Source organism: Triticum urartu, chromosome 2A, assembly GCF_056163025.1.
Source record: "Triticum urartu cultivar PI428250 chromosome 2A, HENAU_Tu73, whole genome shotgun sequence".
Lineage (NCBI taxonomy): Eukaryota > Viridiplantae > Streptophyta > Magnoliopsida > Poales > Poaceae > Triticum > Triticum urartu.
The window spans coordinates 426,110,520-426,124,540 of NC_141874.1; positions in this window are offsets into that span (position 1 = coordinate 426,110,520).

Consider the following 14,021-nt stretch of genomic DNA (forward strand, 5'->3'; position numbering starts at 1 on the left):
TGAGGTACGTCGATCGATGCGGGGGTAGTTAAAGTCGATCTAGGTATATGTTGGGAGATTGATCGATATACATGCATGTGTGTGTTAGAAGCAAATGAGGCATGAGGAGAAGGATAGAGAGAGAGGGATGCATGTAGGAGGTGGTACGAGAGGCATACTATATCGAGGGGGAGGAGTGTGCGAGTACGAGAATGATGAAAAGAGTGGTGGGAGTGAGGTATGGACGGTGACAAGAGAAGAGGGGAAGCTTCTGTTTGTGCTAGGCACACTTGGCTAGAGAGGCATATCGATCGATGTGTGCTGTAAAGAAGGAGCTGGGGGGCCTACAGACATCGTGGGTGAACGACCTAAAGTGAAAAGATGAATTTGCGCGATGGAGCTAGAGAATACTGAGGGAGGGTGAGAGGGATGTGGGAGTGTGCATGCACAAGAGAAAGTTAGCGCTAGCTACAAAGATAAGAGGGTTGTGTGGGTGTAAAAGACGAATAGAGATCATATATACTTCATTATAAAAGCGAATTCGGATATTTTAAGAATTTATCATAGTGTTTCAAACCGACGGATGTGTGAATATATATAACGGTGATACACATGGTGTGGTTATGAACATGGTATACTACATTTAATAGGTTTTATCTCTACTCTTATAAAAAACGGAGTTGTTGATGATGGTGTGCCTGCCATCCTACATTATAGGCCGTCTGATTTATATCTGGCGGATTGCAAGGAAACTATGATGGTTGAAGTTGGCAACAATTATGATTGTAGATTCTTATTGAAATAGAGAAACGAATTCAAATTTAGTTCGAATTGCAGCGGTAGTATAGATCCATACTCCATGTTAGGCTTGTCCCTAACAGCAAGCGAAAAAATTTAATCGGACATAACATGGATTCATACTCCCTCCTTCCATCTATATAGGGCGTAATGAGATTTTTAAGACCGCCTTTGACTATTGACAAGATTAATAGTACATGACATGCACAATGTGAAAATTATATCATTGAAAGAACCTTTCACAGACGAATTTAACGGTGTGCTTTGTGTAAGTTGCGTGTCATATATCATTGCTCTAATATTTGGTCAAAGTTAGCATCGAAAAACGCATTAGGCCCTATATAGATGGAAGGAGGGAGTAGCTTTGAATAGCATTTGTATAGTAAAATGGGGCAAGGCTCTCTCTTTGTGTGGTGTGAATAGTTTTATTTTTTTCGTTTTCTTTTTGGTTGAGGGAAGTGCGAATTGATTTGGTACGTACAAGTACAATATTACTACACATTAGGCTTGTCCCTAAAGTTCAACCCGCGTCTTGTTATATCCCAAAAATTCAGATATCGTGCTCCCAAAACTGGCGCCTTCACAACCTGCGCCTTGCTATCCCGAAATTACAACGCGCGCGCAAACTCCCTCCAGCTGCCAAATCCCGACACGCGAAATTCCCCTTCTAACCCTGAGCCGAAAGGGCCGCTAGTTCAAATCGGTGGGGGGTACTTTTGTAACACACCCTACATTTTGGACAAGCGCGTTCCTAAGTCATGCTTCACCCCCTCCCATCGCCCCCTTTTCGCCATTCGAAATCCCAGGCCGCCACAACCTCTCCACTCCAGCCGCGAAACCCCACCCTCCTCCATCCGCCACGTCACCGCTGCCCAGCCGGAGCCTCTTCCCCGATAACGTCGTCCAGCGCAACAGCTCGACGTCCCTCGTCCACCTCCCCGGATGAGGATCCATCATCCATCTCACCGTCCCGCCGGTTCAGCCGCCCCGTCCTCCACCTCCAAGGAGCTGCTCCGACGATCGCCTCGTCTATCGCGGCTGCTCCATCCCCGCAGCGCCGCCTTAACCTGCTCCACCTGAACCGCAGCATCCTCACCAACTCCTCGGACGAAGCCAAGGCCTACTCGACGCCACCAAAGAGGTTGTACACTCATCGCATCGCACCTTCTCCTTAACTCGACCTCCCGGCGCCGACGGTGCTCCATCCCGCACCCCCATGGAGCGTCTACCTTGAAGTCGGCGCCGCAGGTGACATCTCCATGGCGGCTCTCCCCCAGTGCGAGGCCCCTTCGGCAGCGGCGTCCATACCAGCCGGATCTGCTGCTGCTGCTCCGGCTCTCGCTCGATCACTCGCTCGCCCAACTGCTGCTGATGCTCCCCCCCTCGCTCGTGCTGCTGCTCTGCTCTGATTAAGCCACACTTTAGTTGACTGAATCGACTTCTGGGTCAGTCGATTTTCAGGGGTTGGGGGGGGCTCACCGGAGTTAAGGAAGAACCACCCGCAGCGGGGACGGGGGCTCGCCAGAGAGGTACCCCACTATCTATCTTAGGGTTCAGGGTGGGGGCGGGGGGCCTAGAGGGCTGGCCGGGGCGGCGGTGGCGAGTTGTTTCGAGGCGGCGAGGCGGCGCTGGGGCCGGCGGTTCGGCCGGTGGTGGCTGGCGGCTAAGGGGGGTACATGTTGAAGATGAACTGCAGGCCCTCCCTAAACTACATGTCAAGTGCTTCTCTGCTACCATTCCGTTCAGTTTCGACAGTAGCATTCAGATTCCACAGTAAATTTCAGTTTTGATAGTTAAGTTCAGAGTCAACAGTTTTTACCTCATCTGTTGTATTCAGGTGGTTTTTGGTGATGTTAATTTTACATCCATTTTACATCATCTATTGGAGATGCTATTAGAATCCCACTTGAGATTGACGATGTCTATCTTATGCTGCTTTAGCCTTGATGTCTTACGGCTCACCGAAGCTGCTCCAACGACAGAACGGTCCGTCACAACAGAGCAGTGCCCTGGACGCCGTCTACAGATTCCTCAAATCTTCCTCCACACCTCCGACAACCACCTCTTCCTCAACTGCTTCAGCGACCAACCCAATGATGCTGAGGTCGACACGGCTATGGCAAAGAGGTTGTACACTTGTTGCATCACTTATTACTATACATTCACGTCGATCCATTAGGGCTATTTTGGTTCAACGGAAAAACATCGATCCACTGGTTGTTACCATCACTCTAAATTTCTGCATGCTCTCCTTACATAATCTCACCATATTTTTTCATATGCATGTCAGATATTGTACACAGTCATGCTGAACATGTAGAGAAAAAGAGAAGAGTTTTGCGCGGCAATACAATGTTATGCAGACATCGCTCCATGGTGGGTTCAATGGCAAACCCTCCCCACCCCTCTCCAGATTGTAATCCAGAGGAAGATATCTGTTGTGAGGCGGATTCGGACGCCGCTGACCACTCCTATTTACCCCCCAAGGTGTTTGCTCTACCTTGGCATGATGATGTTAGTCATATCATGCATATGTTGCCTTGCAGTGCCTACTTTTAACATCATATATGTCATCTGCTTAGTTTAGACATGTTCTGTAAGGCCACATGTTTAGTTTCTATATCATATATGGGAATTATCCAGTCTTATGTCTTTTAGCCAGCCATAATATATGTGAAATGTGCAATGCCATCCTGTTTAACCAGGCATCATATATTTGAATGATATCTTGCCCATCCTTTTCTTCATTACATTTCCATTTGTCGACAATGTTTGTACATTAAACTACTCTTCCTGTGAATCAGCCATTTGGGTGGGAGATGGAAAAATCCCGTGTCCCCTTGTCCGGTTTAACCCCTTTAAGCTAACCCGTTGCGATGGCTCCACGACTAAGTCCTTTCATGAGGACATCTGCCATGACAAACTCACGACACATCATCTACTTTGTTGTTGCAAGTTTTACGTGGCTGCTACGGGCTTCTAGCTAGAACCGTTCTTACCTACGCATCAAAACCACAACGATTTTTCTTCAAGTGTGCTGTTTTAACCTTCAACAATGACTGGGCATAGTTGAACTCAATTCAACTAAAGCTTGAGAAACAGACACCCGCTAGCCACCTGTGTGCGAAGCACGTCAGTAGAACCAGTCTCATGACCGCGGTCATGTAATGTTGGTCGGGGCCGCTTCATCCAACAATACCGCCGAATCAAAGTAAGACGTTGTTGGTAAGCAGTATGACTATTATCGCCCACAACTCATTGTGTTCTACTCGTGCATATAACATCTACGCATAGACCTAGCTCGGATGCCACTCTTGGGGAACACAGTATTTCAAAAAAAATTCCTATGATCATGCAAGATCTATCTAGGAGATGCATAACAATGAGAGGGGAGAGTGCGTCTACGTACCCTCATAGACCGAAAGCGGAAGCATTTAGTAACGCGGTTGATGTAGTCGAACGTCTTCACGATCCCACCGATCCAAGTACCGAACGTATGGTACCTCCGCGATCAGCACACGTTCAGCTCGGTGACGTCCCTCAAACTCTTGATCCAGTTGAGGCCGAGGTAGAGTTTTGTCAACACGACGGCATGGTCACGATGATGATGAAGTTTACCGGTGCAGGGCTTTGCCTAAGCACTAGAACGATATGATCGAGGTGTGTAACTGTGGAGGGGGCAGCACACATGGCTAAGAGAAACTTTGGTGTGCCTTTGGGGTGCCACCCTCCCATGTATATAAAGGGGGGAGGAGAGGTGGACCGCCCTATAGGGGGGCGCTCCATGGGGGGAGTCCTACATGGACTCCCGGTCCAAGTAGGATTCGTCCCCCCTTTCCTAGTCCAAGTATGGGAACAAGGGAAGGAAGAAAAGAAGAGATGGAAGGAGTGGGGCGCCGCCCCTCCCCTTGTCCAATTTGGACTGGACAAGGGGGGGCACCTCTGTCTGGTCCTCTCTCTTGTCCACTAAGGCCCATGATGGCCCATTAACTTCCCGGTTCCCGGGGGGGGGGGGTCCGGTAACCCCCGGTACTCCGAAACTTATCCGAAATGACCCGAACCATTCCGGTGTCCGAATGTAGCCTTCCAATATATGAATCTTTATGTCTCAACAATTTCGAGACTCCTCGTCATGTCCGTGATCTCATCCGGGACTCTGAACAAACTTCGATTCATCCAAACACGAAACTCATAATACAAATCGTCATCGAACGTTAAGCGTGCGGACCCTACAGGTTCGAGAACTATGTAGACATGACCGAGACACAACTCCGGTCAATAACCAATAGCGGAACCTGGATGCTCATATTGGCTCCTACATATTGTATGAAGATCTTTATCGGTCAAACCGCATAACAACATACGTTGTTCCCTTTGTCATCGTATGTTACTTGCCCGAGATTTGATCATCGGTATCATCATACCTAGTTCAATCTCGTTACCGGCAAGTCTCTTTACATGTTCCGTAATGCATCATCCCATAACTAACTTATTAGTCACATTGCTTGCAAGGATTATAGTGATGTGCATTACCGAGAGAGCCCATAGATACCTCTTTGAAATACAGACTGACAAATCCTAATGTCGATCTATGCCAACTCAACAAACACCATCGGAGACACGTGTAGAGCATCTTTATAATCACCCAGTTACGTTGTGACATTTGATAGCACACTAAGTGTTCCTCCGGTATTCAGGAGTTGCATAATATCATAGTCATAGGAACATGTATAAGTTATGAAGAAAACAATAGCAATAAACTAAACGATCATAGTGCTAAGCTAACGTATGGGTCTTGTCCATCACATCATTCTCTAATGATGTGATCCTGTTCATCAAATGAGAACACATGTCCATGACTAGGAAACATAACCATCTTTGATTAACGAGCTAGTCAAGTAGAGGCATACTAGGGACACTATGTTTGTCTATGTATCCACACATGTACTAAGTTTCCGGTTAATACAATTCTAGCATGAATAATAAACATTTATCATGATATAAGGAAATATAAATAACAAATTTATTATTGCCTCTAGGGCATATTTCCTTCAGGTCGTTCTTCTCTTCCTTCCCGTGCATTACCAAAAGGTCTATCATGAGAAATTAGAGGAAAAACAACCCCCACAACAACAGTCGGCATTATTCTTCTCTCATATACGGTGAACACTCCCTCACTGTTTTTTGACTGTCATATATGGAGCCCCAACAGACTTAAAGTCAACCCAAAATGTCGTTTAATGCTCTTTCCGGCATTTCCAACGAACTTGATATTTCCTATATTATAGCACAAGCCATGCCAAAATTCACGGAAAAACCTGGCATGACCTTTGCTAAAAAAGGACATATCGAGCACCTGAAATATCCGGAATGGAAATTAATCAACACTCTGGCAAAACATAGGCCACTCGGAGGTGTTCCCTGCAAACATAGGCCACTTGGGCAAGCACATATCCTATTTGAGCAACACTAGATATACATGTTTATATCTACATCATATTTGAGCAAAACTAGCTAGTACACAACACTAGATATACAGTTTACTCACTATACATGAGGGATGTCGAGGGTGCGGGTGTCTTCGGTGATCTTCTTGGCGTCGTCGACTGTCTCGTCGGTGATCTACATACCCTGCGCCACATAAGCATTCACACATGAGCATTCAAACGTGATGCTCATTGCATTTCAATGGTTGAAAATATTAACAAAAACATTTCAATATATCTTATATGTAATCCTAACATAAATTTTTTGGCAATATAGATCTCTCTCTCTCTCTAAACCAGTTATATTAACCACTTGCTAAATAAACTAGTTCTACTGAACTCTTACTAAAAACAATGCAATGCAAGTGTTCTACTCTATTGAACTCTTACTAAATTTTCTATTACCCTAGTTCTACCCTATATTTTCTTACTACAAACTTCTATTACTAAATTTAATACCTAAAAATTTCTATTATTAAAATTTCAAAAATAGAGGGAGCTGGAGGGAGTAGGAACAAAGGGAGGGGTGAGTGAGTGAGGGAGGGAGGAGGACGGATGAGGCAGGGAGGAGGAGGACGAGTGAGGCAGGGAGGGAGGTGGGATGAAGGAGGCGGGAGTGAGGAGGGAGAGGGAGGTGTAAGGAGGGAGGGATCGGGAGAGAGACGAGGAGGGGAGGGAGGTGGAAGAGGGATGGAGGACCTACCTCGGTGGAGGAGGATCAGGAGCATCGGCAACGGTGGGTGACGACCGTGGTCGGGGAGGGCCGAACGTCGGCGGCGGCGGACGACGGGTGCAGGGGAGAGTGAAAGTGGAGTGGAAAGGGGAGAGTGGGGGGGCAGTGGAGAAGATAGGATGGGTTTAGCAGAAGAGTATGTTAGGGTAATGCGCTACTGCTAAACGCCATAGCAGTAGCGCGATTTCAGAAGAGGTGCTACTACTATACTTAGCCTGGTGGCAACAGTGCGACAATTATAGTAGTATCGCCCTTTCGTCTAGACGTGTTACTACTATATATGTAGAAATAGCGCCCTTTATGACCGCGCGCTACTGCTAGCAGTAGCGCCTATTTTTATCCGACGATACTGATAAATTCCGAGTATAAGGTTTTCGCTAGTAGTGCCCCCTGCTCTCTCTCTGCCCCCATTCACTCACTCACTAGCTCGCTCTCCCTCTCCACTAGTTAGACTCATCTCTCCTCCAAGTAGATCTACTACTTAATCACCTAACTCTCCCAGACTCATTAAGCTACCTGCCTCTCATTAATGAACGAGCATGAAATATCTTTGTCCACTTCGATCCCAAGTGACACCGATCGTGCTCTCTTGATATAGGTGAGTAACTAATATTTTTGTGCAAGGATGGAATTTGTGTGTGTGCGACCATGATTAAATTGAGTAATTGTGCATGACATGAGTTCCCTATGTTTTACCGAAATGTTAATTTATTTCCTTTTCGGTGAACTTCTGGAAAAATCAACATGTCTATTTTTAGGGAAGGTCATTCCTAATTTTGTATGACTTTGATGCATGCATCATTATAATTCTTTTTCTTATACTGCATGGGAGATTAAGGACAATGGAAGGATCGTGGATAGATTCTTCCGATCCGCGGTGTCTGACATGTATCAAAATAAACGCACCAAGATAAAATATCTGTGTCAAATATTCAAAGGAGTCTAGATCGACCCTTTTCGTGTGGTCATTTGAAGGCACACCAGCTAATGCATGGTTTCATGGATGGCTATATTCGATGGATAAGAGAAAATGATGATGAGGACGTTGATAGGGCAGGCAATAATGACATGGGGCGAGACGAAGAGACCACCGCCGGACATGAAGAAGAGGCCTGGCATGAAGAAGAGGCTGGAGATGGAGAAGAGGCCAGACATGGAGAAGACATGGACAAGCCGCAGTCTTCGTCACTACTAAGTTCAGTCGTGCAGGACCCTCATGTTCGAGACATGGTTGACAAAAAGATGACTAGCGTCAGAGCTGCTTCTAGAGATGAGGCCAAGCTAGCGCAACTGGATTTAGACTCGATGAATCCATTGTATGATGGTTGCGATTCCGATGAGACCTGCACAAGTTTCATCCTCAATCTCCTAAAGACAAAGGCAAAAAAACAAATGGACCGACGCAAGCCTCGATGAGCATTTGAAGTTTCAACAGAAAGTTCTTCCCGCGGTGAACGTGTGTCCTACTAGTATCAAGGAGGCCAAGTAAATTGTTTGCCCACTTGATTTATCGCACATTAGATACCGCGCATGCATCAACGATTGCATCATTTATCGGAACAAGCACACGGGAAAAACCAATTGTCGAGTGTGCAATGCTTCTTGATACAAGAAGGCTGGAAGAAAAGCCCCTGAAAAAGTTTTGTGGTACTTTCTAATCACTCCCCGTCGGCAGCGACATTGTGCAGATCCTAAGGAAGCAACGCTCATGCAATGGCATGCGGACAGGGTGAAGCCAAACAATGGAGATGATCCGAAGCTGAAACACCTCTCAGATGCTACCCAATGGAGAGCATTAAACACTAAATATCCAGATTTCACAAAAGAACCAAGGTACATCATGCTTGGTGCGAGTACTAATGGCATTAATCCACTTGGCAACCAGAGCACCAATCATAGCACATGGCTAGTGTTTGTACGGATGTACAACCTCTCCCCATGAAGTGCATGAAAATAAAGTACATACACATGAGTATGCTGATGGAAGGGCATAAACAACCGGTAAATGATATTAATCTGTATCTCCAGCTACGGAGAGAGGAGCCAGGCACATTATGGACAACAGGCGTTAGGACATGGGACTCCAGTATAGGAGATTATTTCCCTATGAGAGCCACGGTGATCATGATGGTGCACGACTATCTCGACTGCTGATATGTCTCAGGCCAAATGTGCCACGCACATTGCAGATGCACCAGGTGCATGGATGATACAACGTCTTCGTAGATACAAAATGATGGCGGGTCATCGAAAACCGCGTCCATGGGCCATCAAGGATGGCTTGAGAAGGATGACATGTGGAGAAAGCGTTGAGATCTGTTCAATAAGGAGGTTGAGTATCGAGGACCTCCACATAAGAGTAGTGACGTCGAAACTGATACGTTGTTGAAAAATTGGGAACAGTGCCCCGCACTAGGAAAGAAGAAAAGGCGTTGGAGCTGCTGCTGAAGGTATGAAAAACGAGGTTTGTTTTTGGGACTTGAAGTACTAGCCCTTCCTCGACACGTCTCATAACCTTGATGTCTTTTATATCACGAAGAATGTCCACGAGAGCTTTCTTGGCACACTAATGAACATGTTAGAGAAGACCAAAGATGGCCCAAAGGCAAAAACCGACTTGAAATTTTGGGGTGTCAAGGAAGATCTTCATGAAGGACCCCCTAACACTACTGCAGGAATGCCTAGGAGTGGCGGGCGGGAAAAGCCTAGCAATGTCGGACAAGGCTCCTAGAGGCACCCGCCACTGACTTCCCACCATTGCTAACATGCAATTAGTGGTGGGCGCCCACCCGCCACTGGTACCGACTCGGAAGTGGTGGGCGTGCCTAGATGGTCACCACTGGTTGGTTTCGTACCTGTGGCGGGTTTTTTGTAGCGCTCGCCACTGAGTGTCAGTCACACAGATGATTTTTTTTACAGCCACGACAACATTTATGCTGCCATGGCTGTGTTTTTCATACAACCCATATTAGTATACATTGATAAGGATAAGAGAGACGAAATATTGTTGCATGCATTAACCACTAGCTGCAATTGTTGTGAACCATGACTACAAATGCCCCAACTAACTATTCGGTAGCAGCCAACACATAGTAGGGGAGACATGATTGACGATACAAACATCCATCGATTAATTAGTCCTGATAATGACAAAGTACTAAGACCTACTCCTCTCTTTTAGGATAAAATGGAAAGAATAAGAAAATACTCGCACCCCCATGGTGGAGCATGGAGATCCACCGGTCTTGAATTCCTGGTCTACACTCCGCCATTCATCAATTTTGAGGTGTCCATCTTGTGGGTTTGCAGTCAAATAGGTGCCTTTGAAATTGGTCTTCTGGTGGAAAATAATTGTCATCTCACCTTTCGCATCCATCACTGGAGGTACAAGAACTCTTGGGAGCTTCTGTTGAAGAAGAACATATTATCATATTATGTAGTGTAATTTATTTAAGATAGACTAGTGGCACAATAATAGTACAAAACATTCCATGTGTTTTTATAAATGTTGGTATTGCTCAACTTATGGACTAGTGGCACATATGTTTTAGTATTTGGACCAGCTCCGTAAGTGCCCTTGAATGACTCAACATCATTCACAAAGGAGACAAGATAATTTTTCTTGTCTCAAGTAAGCTCATACCCAGTAGTGTAATAGGTTTTGTCAACTACATTCTGTATTTTTCTTCGAGATAGAAAATAGGCTTTAGATTGTAATTAAAATTTTAATTTAGGAGTGAATAACAAATATTTCAAATTTAGCAAGCACTACTTCAGGATGGTCCAAACGCGACACTACAATCAGAGACCCTTCGATCAAACTGTGTGCGATGGCATAATCACAAATGGTGGTGTAAAAAACTCATCGAAAAAGGTGCAAAATGTTTGCGATGATGGATGCATCAAACACATTTCTATTTTTAATTGCGTGTGCAATGCAGGGCATACGGTTCAGTTCAATGAACTGTTTGCGATGAGACAGAACAAAAGAAATGGGCAGCTAGATGACGGCGTGTGCGATATACAGCATACGGTTCACTAGGATGAACTGTTTGTGATGAGGAGGAACAAAATAAATAGGTAGCCAGATGAAGGTGTGTGCGATATACATCATACAGTTCACTAGGATGAACTGTGAGTGATTAGGAAACACAATTGAAACGGTTCAACTGAACAAGATGTGTGTGATACGTGACAAATAGGTCAGTAATCAGAAATGTGTGCGAAGACCAATAATAACACAGACAATTGCTGCTAATAAGCCGTGTGATTTGCTCTGTCTACAGAAGAATAACATGTGTGTATATATATATATATAACTAAAATAAACATACAATTACATAAGTGACTATACAGATCATTCGCACACACCTCAATAAGCAATTACATGCATTCTAAAGTAGGAGAAACGATCATTGAGTCATCTACTTCTTGTGACGCTCCCGCCACTGCTATGTGGCTCGATCCCTCGTCTGGGGCAGGAAGACAGTTCCTCATGTCAACGATCCGCTTGTTCATCTCGTAGCTTGTGTACGCGTCCTTGGCTGCGTACTTGATGTGTTCTTCATCCAGTCTCTCATGCCAAACACCGTGCCAGGCGTTGTTGTCCTTCTTGCTCTCTTCCTTCATCTTCGTGTAGTAGGGGTCGATGATGGCTAAGGCGAGGTCAACCAGGGAGTTCATTTTGTTCTTGTCGCCCCCCCAGAACTTGTAGTGGTGCTAGATGTTGACAAGATTCCGGCATTTCAAGCCCGAAACCTTGAGCGCTTTTAGATCGTTCATGGTGTCCACTATAGCGAAACTGTAGTCGGAGCTATTGATAAACCTGGAGAACGCTCGCAAGGCCTTGTGGCCAGGTGGTAGTGGTAGATGAGGACGTCATGTCGCACGCACAACTGGGTGACGGCAACCTTCGGATTGTGCCCAGCACGACCCATGGTGTACTCGAGGTCGAAGCCGACCACTTGGTACCTGTCCTCGGCAAGGAAATGCTCCATAGTTTGGATGGAGCTCTCCACCGAGACCGGATCGTTCATGTACACCACCGAGAGAGCCTTCCCCCTCACGTGGGTGTCCACGACGTGTTGCGTGGTGAACTTCCCGCCATTGTCGTCGTCGGCCGCTGGGAGTGTCATTGGAGCCACGGGGAGCACCATTGGAACCGCTGGATGTCCTCTTTGTATGTGTCCTCGTGGGTGTACTTATTGTGTCGTGTGAGATGAGAGATGAAGGTAAATGGCCGCAGGAATAAAAGGGGGTCAGGCGGCGTGGATTCTCGGCACGTCCGCATGGCAGTTTTTGCAGCAGGTAACTGCATCGTCACGTCGCGCCCGGCGCAAATGCATGCACATGAACGTGCGTGATCGTGCATCGACCCCAAACACTGGCAGCGTGCGTGGAGGGACGAGGGTAGAGCACGTGGAGGGACACGAGAGTAGAGTGCGCGCGCCTGGACACGAGTAGAGCGTGCTGCTGCCGCCTCAACCGCAAGCAACCACATGCATAGAGCCGTTGAACACGCAGGAAATGGTCGCCTACAAGCCAGCCGACAGTTGTGTCGCTACATAGATAGCGGCCGTGTGCTACTACCTCCGTCGTGGTCTATAGTCCCCATTATATTCCGTGCCATACTTTGCCCTTAAATTTAACCAACAAAATGTTAATACATGTTATAAAAATTATATAATTGGAAACTATGTTCAAATACGAATCCAACTATATAATCTTTGGCGACATGCATTCGTATTTTATTAGTTAAATCCTACTTATAAACCAGGATGGGTGTATAGTAGGTAATTAAACCGCAAACTTTTTTTGTATTAACCGTATGTGTACGTGGCCTTTGTCCTCCTCTCGCACGTCTTGTCACCCCGATGCCGCAGACGGCTTACAACGCAAGCTTGCGCAGCGCGTGGGGGTGTTCTTTCGGCCAAACGGTGGTGCCAATGAATCGTTGATGAGCCCGTTCCTATGAAACCTCACAGGTTCCCGCGCAAGCTTGCCGCCCGACTTGGTGAAATCCCCCAAAATCCCAATGCTTACCGGCATGCAATATAAACCCTCATGGCCGGCGAGTCCTGCGTCACATTTTCCCCTCCCTCCATGTAGCTTATCTCGTCTTCTTCTCCCACAATCGCCATTGGCACCGGTCTATCGTCGTGGCTCAGCCACTCCGCCGTCATTAGAGGACAGCTCCAGCTGGGAGGCTACACCGCGGTGGCGGCGCAGTCCCCAGCGTAGTGTAGTACGTGTTGCGTCCCTGTTGGGTGTGCGCAGAACACTCACCACACGCTCCACCGCTGCTAACCGTCGGCAGCTATTGCTGGCCGCCGTTGCTGCCACACCACTCCGCCACCGCGGCTCGAAGGCTAAAGGTCGCTGTCGTGGCCGCCAACCCACTGCCGGCAACCGTGGCCATCACCTGCTCCGCCACCGCATCCCGAAGGCGGGAGGTGATGGTCGTGGCTACCAGCCCACCGTCGACTGCAGGGGTCATCGCCTGCTCTGCCACCGCTGCCCGAAGGCAGGAGGCGGAGCTGGATGCCCGCACGTGTGTCCGCGACCTTGCATGCTACACCGAGTTCCTGCGGGAGGAGGAGCACCTCATCGAGCACGCAAAGAGCCTTACCGCCGCCATGGCCGTGACACACACCGCCTCAAAGGCAAGGAGTCAGGAGATCTACGAGGAGAACCACTGCTTCAATAGGGGTCGTCTGGAGCGGCAGAGGGCGTTCGAGGTGAGCATCGCTGAAGCTGCTGCAGCGGCAGGCACCATATTGCAGTTGCCCAGCTCGTCGGTAGGCTCCTCCTCCTCCAACTCTTACTGAGCACGCTCAGTAGAGGAGAGGCAGCCAGAAGTAGTACAAAGCCCCTCTGCAGTAGTAGTAGTATTTAGGGGCTATTTTGTTCAGTTCATCTGACTATAGATGTGGTGGAACTGTACAACGTACTTAAAATTAACTAGTATATATAGTTGAGCTAGCTATTTTAGTACGTGGTTGGCAACAATTGGGGAAAAGTTTGGT